Source organism: Rhinatrema bivittatum, chromosome 2 (assembly GCF_901001135.1).
Source record: "Rhinatrema bivittatum chromosome 2, aRhiBiv1.1, whole genome shotgun sequence".
NCBI lineage: Eukaryota > Metazoa > Chordata > Amphibia > Gymnophiona > Rhinatrematidae > Rhinatrema > Rhinatrema bivittatum.
The window spans coordinates 823,524,022-823,539,322 of NC_042616.1; the positions used below are offsets into that span (position 1 = coordinate 823,524,022).

At 42.9% G+C, this 15,301-nt stretch overlaps 1 long non-coding RNA gene across 3 annotated transcripts in view; it reads right to left on the bottom strand.

Moving 5' to 3' along the window:
* Window positions 1–3,550: 3,550 nt before the first annotated feature.
* LOC115086304 overlaps window positions 3,551–15,301 on the bottom strand; it is a 54,333-nt gene continuing 42,582 nt past the window's right edge. For all 3 annotated transcript variants that reach the window (XR_003855216.1, XR_003855214.1, XR_003855215.1), the window contains one exon: window positions 3,551–4,376. This is a non-coding gene — a long non-coding RNA (uncharacterized LOC115086304). The remainder of the gene's footprint in view (window positions 4,377–15,301) is intronic.

The following is a 15,301-nucleotide window of genomic DNA, read 5'->3' on the forward strand; positions in this document are numbered from 1 at the left end:
ATTGGAAGGAGGAAGAGTGAGTGAGGGGATGTAGGCGGGGGCAGGAGTGAAAGGATTGGAAGGAGGGAGAGTGAGTAAGGGGATGTAGGCGGGGGCAGGAGTGAAGAGATTGGAAGGAGGGAGAGTGAATGAGGGGATGTACGCGGGGGCAGGAGTGAAGGGATTGGAAGGAGAGAGAGTGAGTGATGGGAGGTAGGCGGGGGCAGGAGTGAAGAGATTGGAAGGAGGGAGAGTGAGTGAAGAGATGTAGGTGGGGGCAGGAGTGAAGGGATTGGAAGGAGGGAGCGTGAGAGATGGGAGGTAGGCGGCAGGAGTGAAGGGATTGGAAGGAGAGTGAGTGATGGGATGTAGGCAGGGCAGGAGTGAAGGGATTGGAAGGAGGGAGAGCGAGTGAGGGGAGGTAGGCGGCAGGAGTGAAGGGATTGGAAGGAGGGAGAGTGAGTGATGGGAGGTAGGCGGGGGCAGGCGTGAAGGGATTGGAAGGAGGGAGAGTGAATGAGGAGATGTAGGCGGGGGCAGGCTTGAAGGGATTGGAAGGAGGGAGAGTGAATGGGGGGATGTAGGCGGGGGCAGGAGTGAAATGATTGGAAGGAGGGAGAGTGAGTGAGGGGATGTAGGCGGGGGCAGGAGTGAAGGGATTGGAAAGAGGGAGAGTGAATGGGGGGATGTAGGCGGGGGCAGGAGTGAAATGATTGGAAGGAGGGAGAGTGAGTGAGGAGATGTAGGCGGGGGCAGGAGTGAAAGGATTGGAAGGAGGGAGAGTGAGTGAGGGGATGTAGGCGGGGGCAGGAGTGAAGGGATTGGAAAGAGGGAGAGTGAATGGGGGGATGTAGGCGGGGGCAGGAGTGAAATGATTGGAAGGAGGGAGAGTGAGTGAGGAGATGTAGGCGGGGGCAGGCGTGAAGGGATTGGAAGGAGGGAGAGTGAATGGGGGGATGTAGGCGGGGGGCAGGAGTGAAATGATTGGAAGGAGGGAGAGTGAGTGAGGGGATGTAGGCGGGGGCAGGAGTGAAGGGATTGGAAGGAGGGAGAGTGAGTGAGGGGATGTAGGCGGGGGCAGGAGTGAAAGGATTGGAAGGAGGGAGAGTGAGTGAGGGGATGTGGGATGGCAAAAGTGTGAGTGAAGGGATCAGAGGAGCTGAGGGTTATGTGGGGGAGAGGAGGAGAGAGAGTAAGTTAGGGGATGACAGCTGCTGCGGGGTATAATTGAGGGAATCAGAGGGACTATGAGATTGAGTGAAGTGATCAGAGAGTTTGAGGGAGAGTGAAGGAGGGGAGGATATAGGACTGAGGGAGAGAATGAGTGAGGAGAACATATGTCATTGTTCTCTTCTTTCCTTGAATCCACAACCCTCCGCCGTCCTTCGACTATCAGTGTTCATTGATGACGTTAACAGTATGAAGAATGTGTTCAGGTCTGCTCTATCTCACTTTATAATATGTGTGTTTAAATTGTAATCTGCCATGAAACTCTCTTACTTATGCGTAATATACATTTTCTTATAAATGAATGTGTGTGTGAGAGAGTTCACAGCCAGCCCTAGACCCGCCCCTCTGCACAGGTCACATCTGGCTCTGGCCCCTCCCATTTCACCTCCTCCACAATTACAATTCCTTTGTGTCTACAAAAGCCTTGAGTTGCATCATCCCTACTTGATGACTTGGTTTTCTTTTCAATTTCTTTTTTTTTGACAAATGAACATGTTTCTTTTCTGCTTGGACAAGTGGGTTACATTATTAAACATGTGACTACTCTGTTTAATAACAACTACAAAAACACAGCCTGTGGTTGCCATTGAACATAAAGTAAGTAGAAAAATGTGATTCTAACCCAACAGAGCTGAGATAGCAATCGCAATCCAGTCACACATACAACTCCTACTGTCAGACGGGTACTTTAAAGTGCCTCTCTACAATGCAGTATGGAAGGTAGAATAGCCTAGGTCATGTGCCCTCCATAATCTCATCAGCTTTCGACACCGTCAACCATAACATCTTACTAGATAGACTCTCAGAAATTGGCATCACGGGAACAGCCCTGAGCTGGTTTAAGTCCTACTTCCACAATTGAATATACAAGGTTAGTATTGGTAAGAAAGAATCTAACCCCATAAACCTTACACGAGGAGTCCCCCAAGGCTCCTTCCTCTCCCCCACACTATTCAATATCTACCTCCTTCCCCTTTGCAAACTCCTCACCAGCTTAGACCTTACCCATTACATCTACGCAGACGATGTCCAAATCGTCATCCCCGTAACAGAATCACTCCCCAAATCCCTCACGATCTTGGATAACTGCCTCTCCTCAATTAATCACCTCCTCTCCAACCTCAACCTCGCCCTCAACACAACTAAAACAGAACTCCTCCTCATCTCACCAGACCACAACAACTGTCCCAAACCCAACTCACCTGTATCTAAAGTCCAACAGGTCAGAGACCTAGGAGTTACTTTAGACAATCACCTAAACCTAAAAAAATGTATTAATTCTACCACGAAAGAATGTTTCCACAAACTACACATTCTAAAAAAACTAAGACCACTTCTCCATCCCTATGACTCGCACGGTCTTCCAGGCCTTACTTTTCACCAAAATTGACTATTGCAACACCCTCCTCCTCGGCCTCCCTGCTACCTCGATCAAACCGCTCCAAAATGCAGCGGCCAGAATTCTCACTAACTCCCGCAGAAGAGATCACATAACCCCCATACTCATGGACCTCCACTGGCTCCCAATACGCTTTAGAATCCTTCACAAGTCTCTTACCATTATCCAAAAAACCCTACATAACCACAACATCCAATGGCTGAACAACTCCCTGCAATATCACACCTTGAACAGACCCCGAGAACGGCCTATAAAGGAACCCTTTACATTCCTACCCCCAAACTCACCCATCACATTGCCACGAAAGAACGGGCCCTGTCCATCGCTGGACCAATCCTATGGAACTCAATGCCCCCTCACCTGCGCCAAGAACATTGTACCCAAACCTTAAAAAAAAAACCCTTAAAACTTGGCTCTTCTCACAAGCCTTTACTTAACCCCGCAGCCCTAGATCACAGCCCGCCGTTCCTACAAGTACTTTCCCTGTACCCCTCAATCTAAGGCTACTCTACTTCAATTAAGTGCCCCACCGCCTCCCCTTCCCCTCTTACCAGCGAAATCCGATATCCCAATAGCCTTTATTCTTTTTCCTCTTTCTCTCTAATCGGGTTACTATCTCATTCAAGTAACTAACCTATGATTACATATTGTAATTTACATAGTGTAATTTACATGTAATTTACATATTAAAAATGATTGTTATATATTGTCATATATCTTAATCAATTTGTTAACTTTTTTTGTTACCATACCTTTCCGGTACCTGACTCTGCTACTCTAGCCCTCTCTCCCAGTTACAGCTCCCTTAAGTTATATGTAATTTCTAATTTCCTAAGTTAATGGTTACCCCGGTTCAATGTAACCCTATGTGATATTCCCTTGAATGTCGGTATAGAAAAGATTTAAATAAATAAATAAATAAAGACTACAGACTCGTGCTAGTGCTGTTCGGGATCACCTTTTAGACTGAGTGCCACCTGATTGAGTTCCCATTTATTTGATGTGTAGCCCCTGGCTCTTAGGCCATTACACGATTTCAGCTAGCATTTGCCAAACAAACTGGACAGCTGAATTAGCAGTGAGCAGTGACAAATTGATGCTGGCATGTGTGGATGGGAGGTGGACCTGCATTCCTAGCATGCAGATATGAATTACCGCTGAGGAAATCAGGCGCAGAGACGGGTGAAACGTTGGCATGCCCAGATGGCTTGGATTAATGGCCCACAGTGAAGATGTTGCATGCCGAGACAGCTTGGTCCTCAACTGGCTTGGATTAATGGCCCACAGTGAAGATGTTGCATGCCGAGACAGCTTGGTCCTCAACTGGCTTGGATTAATGGCCCACAGTGAAGATGTTGCATGCCGAGACAGCTTGGTCCTCAACTGGCTTGGATTAATGGCCCACAGTGAAGATGCAGATTTTTCACAGAAGTGATGAATTGATCTTACTCATTCTTTTTCCATTTTGACTTGGGGAACTTGATTTTTGGGATTGACACTGGGAATCCTATGTTAAAGACCGGGAATGGTTCTATGTTGATCGGGAATGCTGCATTGTACACCTTCATCTTTTTGTTGATGGGGAATGGTGGATTGGAAACAGACATGTTTGTGTTAATTGGAAACGGTGGGTTGGAAACATAGAATTCTTTGCAGATTGGAAATGGTGGAATAGAGACCACGGTGTCTGTGATGACTGGGAAGGGCGGTATGGAGACCTTGATGTTGTCAAAGGATGCAGGACAAGGTCCGTAGGAGACTGGAAACACTTTGGGAAAAGATGAAATACATGTTCATGAGACCTGAGATACTGGTGTAGCAACCTGGATTGCTGTTCTGCAGGGGGGGGGGGAGACCTAATAGGATGGATTGTTCCTGTCGGAAGGGGGAATGGTAGGGAACATGATCCTGTGCAAAACTGCTGTTCAGCTGGTAAAACCCAGTAAATGGAGCCCTCTTTCAACAACAACAAAAAAAAAAAATGGGGAGAGGAAGGAGATTTGTCCAATTTCAAATTCTGTTCTGTGAGAGCCTCTGTTACATGGCATAAGATGCACATAAATAGAATACAATAGAAAATTACCAAGTCTACTATTATACACAGCACACAGTCATGAGAACAGTGAGGAAATGTGATAGCAGCCCTTGCAGATAAAAACCATCCCGTGCGTAGAACCAGCCATAGGTAGAAAATGAAGTCTGAACTTCAACCGCAAAAGCCGCCATCAACGATTACAAACAACTGCTGTAGACTTCTATTCTGGTGAGCTTTTGTAGGAAGGAAGGGAGTAGGGAAAGGAAGAGGATATTTGGATTACAGCCAAACCAGAAGTGAAAGTGTTTGTGCCTTTTGAGCCAAGCAATGATGCAGTGGCAAGTGGCAGCAGGGCAGTGATGGTAGCAGTGATAATAACTATTGAGGATGCTACTCTTTTTTTTTTTTCTATGCTACCTTTAGGCACTGCTCAACCACTTCAAAGCAGATTACTTTCAGGTACTTTCCCTCCCCTCCCAGAAGGCTTGTAATTAAATTTGAGGGTGTTCTGCCTTCGCAGTTTATTTGAAAAAAAAAAAAAAAAATATATATATATATATATATATATATATATGTTTTCTTGTTACGCTGTCACCCTATTTTATCTTATCGATATTGCACAGCTTGGGTTCTCTACTTAACTGTAGTGCTCTCTCGCCTGATCGCTTGTCTTTTAAATGATTCTGAGCTCCTTAGCGGGTCTTTCCTGTTTTTTGCTTTGTTTCTCTGTCTGCTTTATCTGGTCCCTTGCAGCTAAGAATGCCCGGGCCAGTTTGGTTCCTGTGACTTGCTTCCCTTGGATCTGGGCTCCCTGCAGGCCGGCAGTTCTTCCGACTCCTGTTTCAAGCTACGCAGAAGCATTGCTTTTCACCATTCACACGCTATAGCTTGCATCCCAACTCCAGTTGCCTCCTTCCCACTACTGAGCTTCCAGGCAGAACTTTTAGAAAGAGCTTTTCAGTCTCTCTCTTTTTTTTTTTTTTTTTTTGCGTGGCTGCTCTTGATGCCTTCTCCTTCCGAGAGTGTTGAACTGTTCATCATTCAAATAAATGTTCGGTATTTAAGACTGAGTTTTCTCTGGCATTTGGAGCCGGGAATAAGGTTTAACTGACTTCATCGGCACTCAAGTTAAGGGAGGTAGAGTGAAAAGTAGTGAGAAAACAGTGAAAGGACGTTGAAGAATTAAAGGCGTTATAAGTCAAAGATTACTGGAGGTCTGGCTTTATAAATTTTCAAGAGAAGGAGGTGGAAAGATTCTTCTGTCTGTTGTGTTATTGCTTGCCTGTATCCAAAAGATATTTCTGTTGTGCAAGTCTGTTGCTTTCATTATCTCCCCTCCCACCAGTGATTACATCAGTAGCATTAGTGAAGAGCCCGGAGTCTGTGAGCTGTAACCTGATTCTGCCTGGTCTATTACCACCTTAAAGCAAGGGTCTGATCCAATAGAAAACTTGCTCCGTGAAAATGCAAATAGGTTTTCCCTGGCAGTTGTCACTGCTGCTTGTAAAGGGAAGCCAAAGCACTAGAGAAATTTGAAACCGAAGTTACTTAAAGAAAATGAATAGAATACGGGAAGAGTTTGCAGTCTGATACATATAAGCTTGTTTGCATTTCCAATGTAGAAGAAATTCAACAAGCTATAAACCAGCTTGAGTGCAGTTACAAATGTTACCACATGCAGGCAGATACCTTGCATTCCTTACGAGAATGAATACCAGCGATCTGCATGAGAATATTGATTTAGAAAGTGAAAATCTAGTGCAAAGCATTAGATCCACAAGCACAGCAAAAGATTATGAACGTAAAGGAAATAGCATGCCAGGGTTCTAACCTTTCCAATCGCTCGAGGTCTTTAAGGTCAAACCTGTCTTTAGCAAATACAGTTGCCACCAGGGCATGCTTCATTCAGTAAATAAGAGGCTGCTATAACATTAATCAGAGCTAGAAATGAGGAGCAGGAATCTAAAAAGAAAGCTGAACTGGAGGCTGAAGCAGAGCAGCAGCCACAAATAGGAAGGTTAAGCTGGATACGGAGCTAGAAGTGCTTCGTCAAGAGATGAAAGCCACTGCTGCAGTAGTCCAAGCTAAGAGCCTTGAAGCTGTTGTAGGACAAGAAAGCAGGAAGACCCAGACTGATCAGGTTCTCTGAGGATCTTGTTCAGCATACCAGAGACTGTCATAATTCTGACCTCTGAGCACAACTCATTCTCACAGCTACAGCTACAAGAAATGACAGATGTGGGGATGACTCAGACTGTGAAGTTGACTCTGCACCTAACAGAGACACGCTACAATGGATATTAATCACCACCACAGTGATCTGCACACTCATATGCTCATGGATGCACTACAATTGACTCACGATCCAGACACACATGTGCAAAGAGACATCCTGCTTCAGGCCTACACCCCAGTATCCTATATGGATTGGGACCAAGGCATCGCTGAGAGTGTGTCATCTGCAAGAACTTGGGCCATGTATCGTCCACAAGAACCAGATGCAAGTGATCAACCTCAAACCATGTCAATGCTTAGAACTGTCACAGTGAGAGAGCACTCCAATGACATGCTACACAACAGCATCCCACATACAGATCAGATCTGGCCAAGTACATGGCACATCATGAACTTGTCAGCTCAAGGTTCACTAAGTTTAATGACCATCCTGAGAACTACAAAGCATTGAAATCTACATTCAAAAGTATCATCAAAGAACTGAACATCACTGCAAGTGAAGACATGGACCTGTTAGTGAAATGGCTGAGGAGTTAGTCCTCCAAATATGTGAAGAGGCTAAAGTTAATGCCTATAGAAAATCCTTCAGCAGGCCTGGCAATGATATGGAGAAGTGAACAGTACTATGCCAGTCCCGAAGTCATCGAAAATTATCTTCTCCAAAGAACTGAGAACTTCCCAAGAATCTCAGAGATGATCATAAGCTACAAGAACTTAGAGATTTGCTCTTAGAACAGGAAGTGGCCAAGGCTGATCCCTATCTCTGGGGCCTCAACTCTCTGGACACTGCTGATGGAGCGAAGCCAATTGTGCAAGAGATGCCACACAGCCTGCAGGAAATATGGGTTTCCCTAGGCTCATGAAAGAGAGAATGTTACCTTTCCTCCAGTTACAGTTTTATCCAGGTTAATCCAGAATCAAGCAGTGACAAGAAATCATCCTAATTTCAAATTTGGTGAATCAGATGACATCTCAGATGTTACGGGTGCAAACCACTCTTGAGATGGAAGATCAACAAAAAGGTACAATAACACCAAAAAAAATCCATATCTGTACAAAAACAGAGTTATCATCCACTTTACCTGCACTTCCTGCTTCCCTCTCCACAACAAACAAGAGGGTAGAGGATCCAATCTCGGATTAATTACTTGCTGACTCTTTGCCACTCCCCCGATCCCTAGATGTCATCCTTTTTTCGATATAACCCGTTTAATCCTCTAATTTATTGTAATATTGTTGCATTTCCGTAATTTCTCGCTCCCATTGTAATTTTATTGCTCCTTACTGGTTCCTTTCTGTTAAGTTTGCACCTTCCTTGCTTCCTATTTATCGGTTGTCCTGTTTTCCCCTCCCTTGTTTATTGTATTTTCCACCTTTTGTTACAATGTAAACTGATATGATGTGTATTTTAATGTCGGTATAAAAAAGCCGTTAAATAAAATAAATAAATGGACTATGTGCTATACATAGAAAACCTCACCCTCTAAAGAAATGCCATGGCTTTAAGGAAAAGACACTAATTGAGATAAAAAAAAACTTGCTTAAAGAGTATGGAATCTGTTACAGATGCTGCTCTTCACTAAGTCACCTCTCTAAAGGCTAAGGCAGTCTTTAAGTGTGCAGAATGTAACAGTGATTGACACGTCACAGCCCTCCATCCAGATGCTGCATCCCTAAACTCCCAGAATGCTGATACTCCTCTGCTGAAGCATAGCAGGGAGAACAGTGCATCAGACAATGATACCTGAAGTCATACCTAAATGCACAAAGTCTGGCGAGTATCATGATAGAAGGTCCTGATTCAAGATATGCCTACCTACGGTATATCCCAAAGGACAACCTAAGAGGTCAGTAAAGATGTATGTTATGGATGGATGATCAAAGCAACAGGTCCCTGGTAAGGTCAGAATTCTTTGATTTGTTCAATGTACAAGACTACTACTCCCCATTCATGCTCAAAACAATTTCGGGAGAGGTAGAGAGCAAAAGGATTTGTGATAGAAGCCACAGATGGCAGTATCAGATCATCACTCTCCATGCTCACAGAATGTAACCAGCTACTGAATAACAGGAGAGAAATTCCTATGTGAGAAGTAGCATGGCATCATTGCCATCTAAGGCCTATAGCTAAACATCTCCTACCTTTTAGATCCTAAGGCTCAAATCCTACCCCTATTTGGCAGAGATGTCCTGGGCCTACACAATGTTCTTCAGCTGCAAATGGTCCACACAAAACCCATATGCTCATTGCCTCAACCTAGGATGGGTGATAGAAGAAGACGTCTGTATTGATAAAATGCTTAAACCAGACAGCATTAACACCTTCACCACTAATGTCCTCTAGGATGGACGCACTTCCTTGTTTAAGCTATGTCTAAACCGTTCTCTGTCAGAGAGATATCTGTCCATAAACAGCTACCAAATCATCATCCTCAGACCTAAGTTGAAGCCCTCACACCAAATATTTGGGTCCAGATCTAGGAAACACATTATTTCAAATTACAAAGGATGATGTCAAACCTTCTCTCTCTATAGAAGACAAGGAGTTCTTGAAGATAACAGACAAAAAATTCTTCAGAGATGAGTCAGACAGCTGGGTGTCTCCCCTCCCATTTAGAACATACAGATATTGACTTCCCAACAACAAAAAGCAGGTCCTCCTCTCACAACTCGCCTCCCTACATTGGATCCTGGAAAGAAAACCAGAGACCAAGGACTACTTTGTGACCTTTATGAAGGACATATTCAGTAATGGTCACGAGAGAGAGCCCAAAGATAAAGTATGCTGGTATCTCCTTTGGTATATACAATCTTCAGAAACCAGGTCAAATCAGACTTGATTTTCTTAAGCATCAGTTCCAAGGAATCTTTCTGAACAATGTACTCCTCACTGGGCCTGACTTAACCAACAATCTCATTAGTCTTAATTTTATTTCAGAAAAGAGCCCAGTGCCATCATGGCTGATATACAACAGATGTTCTATGGTTACATTATCCACAAACACTACAGAAACTTTCTAAGATTCCTGTGGTACCAAGGCAACATCATCAGCAACAACATCGTTGAGTGCAGGATGCGTGTACATGTCTTCAGCAACAGTCCATCACCTTCAGTGGCTACCTATGGACTCAGGAGGACAGCACAAGAAGGAGAGAAGTATGATACAGATGCCAAACAATTAGTAAAAAGAGAGATTTCTATGTGGATGATGGATTAAAGTCTTTACCTACAGCAAAAGCAGTATCGACTTGTTAAAGAGGACACAGTCAATGTTACTCAAGGCCAATTTGAAGCTCCATAAAATAGCTTCCAACAGTTCCAAAGTAATTAAAGCATTCCCTTCACATAACCATGCGAAAGACCTCAAGAACTTGGATCTAGGAGTTTATACACTACCACTTTAGCATAGACTTGGATTAAGTTGGGAACTGAAGAGAGATACTTTCATGTTCCAAATCTCAGAAGAGAAGAAACCATACACCCATCTTAGCATTTTGTACACTATCAACAGCTTATATGACCCACTTGTGTTCGTAGCTCCAGTCACCATACAAGGGAGGTTGCTATTAAGACAACTTTCATCGTAAACGAGAGTGGGGCACCCTGCTGCCTCCAGAGAAGAATCGAGAAAGAGGGCATGGAATGGCTGCCCTATGAGAAAAGGCTAAAGAAGTTAGAGCTGTTCAGTTTGGAGAAGAGATGACTGAGGGGGGGATATGATAGAAGTCTACAAAATCATGAAAGGTCTTGAACAAGTTAATGTAAATTGGTTATTTACTCTCAGATAATAGAAGGACCAGGGACCTCTCCATGAAGTTAGCAAGTAACTCATTTAAAACAAATCAAAGAAAATTCTTTTTCACTCAGCACATAGTTAAACTCTGGAATTCATTGCCAGGAGATGTGGTTTCAGCAGTTAGTGTTACTGAGTTTAAAAAAGGTTTGGATAAGTTCCTAGAGGTTAAATCCATAAACTACTATTTCGGTAATTAGATCGCAAGCTACTCTTGCTTATTATCTCATGTTTGGGTACATGCCAGGCACATGTGACTTGGCTTGGATACTGGGCTTGATGGACCCTTGGTCTAACCCAGTATGGCATTTCTTATGAGAAAGGGAAATGGTGGAAGGATTCCCTCTGAGATCTTGAGCAGGTTCAAATTCCACGTATGAACCTTTGTTTCCTACTCTGTCTCTAATTACAAAGAATTGTATGTCTTTTCAGATGTCTCCATACCCTATGTGAAGACGACATTTGCAGAAAGCAGATCCTATGTATGATTTATTCTGGGTAAGGCTAAATTAGTTCCTCAGCCTAACCACAACTTGAATTATGTGGAGCAGTATTTGGCAGTGGGAGATAAGAGGAGCTGATATCAGGTGAACTAGACACTCAGCCAGACATGGTCAAGTTCTATACCAACAGCAAGATTGTGCTGAGCTATATATAAACAATAGAATACAGCAAAAATCTCCACCAAAAAATCTTGAAAAATCAATGCTTGTAAGGGCTGAAATGACTGGCTGCAATGCCGGTACTGAGTGCAACTCAGCTCCAGCATCGACGGAGCCCCGCCGGAGGCAAGAAGAAGGACCGGAGAGGGATTGCACAGGGGCACACACCCCTCCCCCTGCAGGTGAACATGCGAAAACGCTAGCACCAACTGGCCTGCTCACACAGCCTGCCCCTCTGCCCACCCACCAACAACATCGAGGGCTGAAAAGACCGGATGCAACGCCGGAGGTGCTTGGGCTGGCAGGTGCGCGACAAAGGAGCTTGCCCCTTTGTGCGCCCCTTCATGCACACCTGCTCTCCTGCTCTAATATTGCAAGGACAATGGAGCAGGAACACTTCAGTTCAACTAAGTTAGAACAAAGTTCACTTAAAAACCTTAAGAAGTTCCTAAAAATCAAACAAATAAACTCTAACCTAACCTACCCCACAAGAAGCAACATCTCTTTAGTTGTTAACTCCTACCTAATATGTTCTCCCTGCTTCTTCTAAACACACAGTCTATTTAAAAAAAAAAAAAAAATCCCCCTAATAAATGACCTACTTGAGGAATTAGACTTGGCCATCTTCTGCATCACTGAAACCTGGCTAAACAACAATGACAACGTTATCTTAAATCAAATTGAACATTCCACTCATGATAGCTTTCACTTCCCCAGGTCTATATGTAGGGGAGGGGGATTACTAATCATTAGTAAAAAAAAAAAAAGTTTAAACTCACTCCACACAAATTAGAGGTAATCCCTCCTTATGACGTGGCAATTTTTAAATCACCACAATTAAACATCGCATTGTCTATTGTCCCCCCTCTAATACTTCAAAAAGAACTATTTGCCTCTAATCGAAGCAGTCACCAAAGCATTCCCTTCACCCGACTCCATTCTCATAGTAGGTGACTTTAACTTACACGTTGATAAAACAGCCAAATCCTCTGCTTGTGAAATGTTCTTGGGAACTATGGAAGCAATGGGATGGTCAGAATTTGTAACTGAACCAACACATAAAGCTGGACATACTCCGGGATCTGATATTTGCCAACCACAACAATTGCAGGATAAATACCTCTTACACAATTCTGCCCTGGTCTGACCACCAGCAACTTAAAGCTGATATAACCATCCTCAACACAACAATTCAAAACCCAAACATCAATCAGACATTCACCTTCAGAAAAAAGATAGAGCCAGAGCTACTCACTGAAATTATCAAAGATAAACTAATTGACCTAAACTTTCCTAATGCCTCTACATCATTTCACACATGGGATATCATGGTTAATGAAATAATGAACAACCTAAGCCCAATCCAAATAAAATCAATCCAACCCCATCAATGTTCCTCTAAACAAAAGAGTGAAGATTTAAGATGCACAAAACAATTATTAAGAAAATCTGAGAAACTTTGGCAGAAAAGCCAGACCTCAGAATCACTTGGAAAATACAAATTACTACTCTAATACCGTTCTTCTATCAATAAAGTGAAGAAAGAACACTATGCTAAATGGATCCATGGAGCGATATTCATTCAATTCTAAATTACTATTTGGTGTTGTTAAACATCTAACCAAGGACCCATCGTCCTCTATCTCGAGCAACAACTGCTTCTTTAAGAATGCCTGCATCGGCTACACCAATCATCTGTCAGAAAAAATAACCAGACTAAAAAAATCAATTTTCGGCATACCCATCAACCACAGAACACAATCACATCCTTAATCAATCAATCTCTCGCAGAACATAGGAACATAGAAACATAGAAATGATGGCAGAAAAGACCAATCGGCCCATCCAGTCTGTCCAGCAAGCTCCCACACTTATTTTCCCATACTTATCTGTTTCATCAACCACCAAGTTCAGGGCCCTTGTCGGTAACTTTTGATTCAAATTTCCTGCCACCCCCTGTCATTGATGCAGAGAATAATGTTGGAGTTGCATCAAAGGTGAGCATAAGGCATAATGGTTAAGGGTAGTAACCGCCGCATTAAGCAAGTTACCCCAATGCTTGTTTACCCAGACTGCACATATCAATGCCTTGTTAGATGTTGTCTGAATGTAAATCCTATTTTCCACATTTCTCCCTGTCGTTGAAGCAGAGAGCAACGCTGTATATGCATTCAAAGTGATGTATCAGGCTTAATTGGTTTAGGGTAGTAACTGCCGTAATAAGCAAGCTACCCCCATATTTATTTTTTTACCCAGGTTGTGAAGTTCAGTCCTTGTTGGTTGTTGTCTGAATGTAAATCCTCTTTTCCACATTTTCCCCTGCCGTAGAAGCAGAGAGCAACGCTGTATGTGCATTCAAAGTGGTGTATCAGGCTTAATTGGTTGAAGGTCTAGTCCCAGACAAAGCAAAACAAGCAGTGATAAAACCTATCCTTAAAAAATAAAACCAGCAGTATGGACAACTGGGAAAACTATTGACCTATATCTAACCTACCCTTTCTATCCAAAATTCTTGAAAAAGCCATATTATCTCAACTTGAAGATTATCTAGATGACCACCACATTTTACTTCCAAATCAATTTGGATTCAGAAAAAAATTGTTCTACCAAGACTTTACTCATATCCTTAACAGAACCCATATTACAGGGATTTAGCAATGATGAATCTTATATCCTGATGCTAATTGACCTCTTGGCTGCCTTCAAACTGTTGACCATACCCTTCTATGGCACTAGCTAAGAAAAATTGGAATAGACGGAGATGTAATGAAGTGGTTTACCTCTTTCTTATCTAAAAGGACATTCTAAGTCAAACTGGGCAACCATATCTCCAACACTTTCCTGATCGACACTAGTGTCCCTCAGGGTTCAGCACTATCTGCAACTCTCTTCAACATCTACATGCTCCCACTTTGTAAATTTCTATCTGATCTTGGAATCGCCTTCTACCTATATGTTGATGACATTCAGTTCTACATACCTTACACTACTTCCGTTGAAAATACAGTAAAGTCGCTGGCATCATACATGAAGGCTATTCAACATGAACTTTCCAATCTCAAACTATCTCTAAACACAAAAAAAATCGGAAATCATTCTGCTAAGAAGAAATCCCCCCAATAACACCTCCGCAGACACTGGACCTTGGTGACTTCAATATTACACCCTCAGGCCAAGTTTGGGACCTAGGAGTATAGATTGACGAGAACCTAACCATGGACAAACACGTAAACAAATTAATCATATCGGGCTATGCTAAACTACATTTATTATATAGATCGAAACCACTGCTGACTCAGACTTCCGTAGGGTACTACAAACCCTCATTTTTTCAAAATTCAAATACTGCAACTCTCTTCTACTCGGAGCACCTAAAGGTCTTATAAAAAAAAAACAAAAAACTTACAACTACTACAAAATGCTGCAGCTAGACTCCTAACAGGATCCAGGAAATTCGATCACATCTCACAATCTCTGCACTGGCTACCAATACAATCCTGAATCCATTACAAAATCTTAACATTAATACATTCCTCCCTCCATTCTGACAATGCTAGCTTGATAGGGGTTGCGCTACAATCATGTATGCCACAGAGATCACTAAGATCTCATAATAAAGGACTACTAGCTATGCTCTCATTGCAGAATACACACCTAACAAAGATAAGAGACTGTGTGTTCTCCATTGCAGGCCCTACACTTGGAACTCTCTACCCGAGACTCTATGCCTAACTACTGAAACAAAAAAATTCAGACGTTCCCTCAGAATGCCTACAATCTCACTTAACCTTTCTGAAATCACCACTTGCTCCTACACTGACAAACTTATGATAAACCTAACTTCAGGGCCCCTTATGACTTTCTTTCCAACCCAACACAGAAATTAATGTATCTGAAACCCCCTCCCTCAACCCCCTCCTTTATTTCCCTTCAGCACCTTTTGTTAAAAATGCTACCTCTTCCCTAT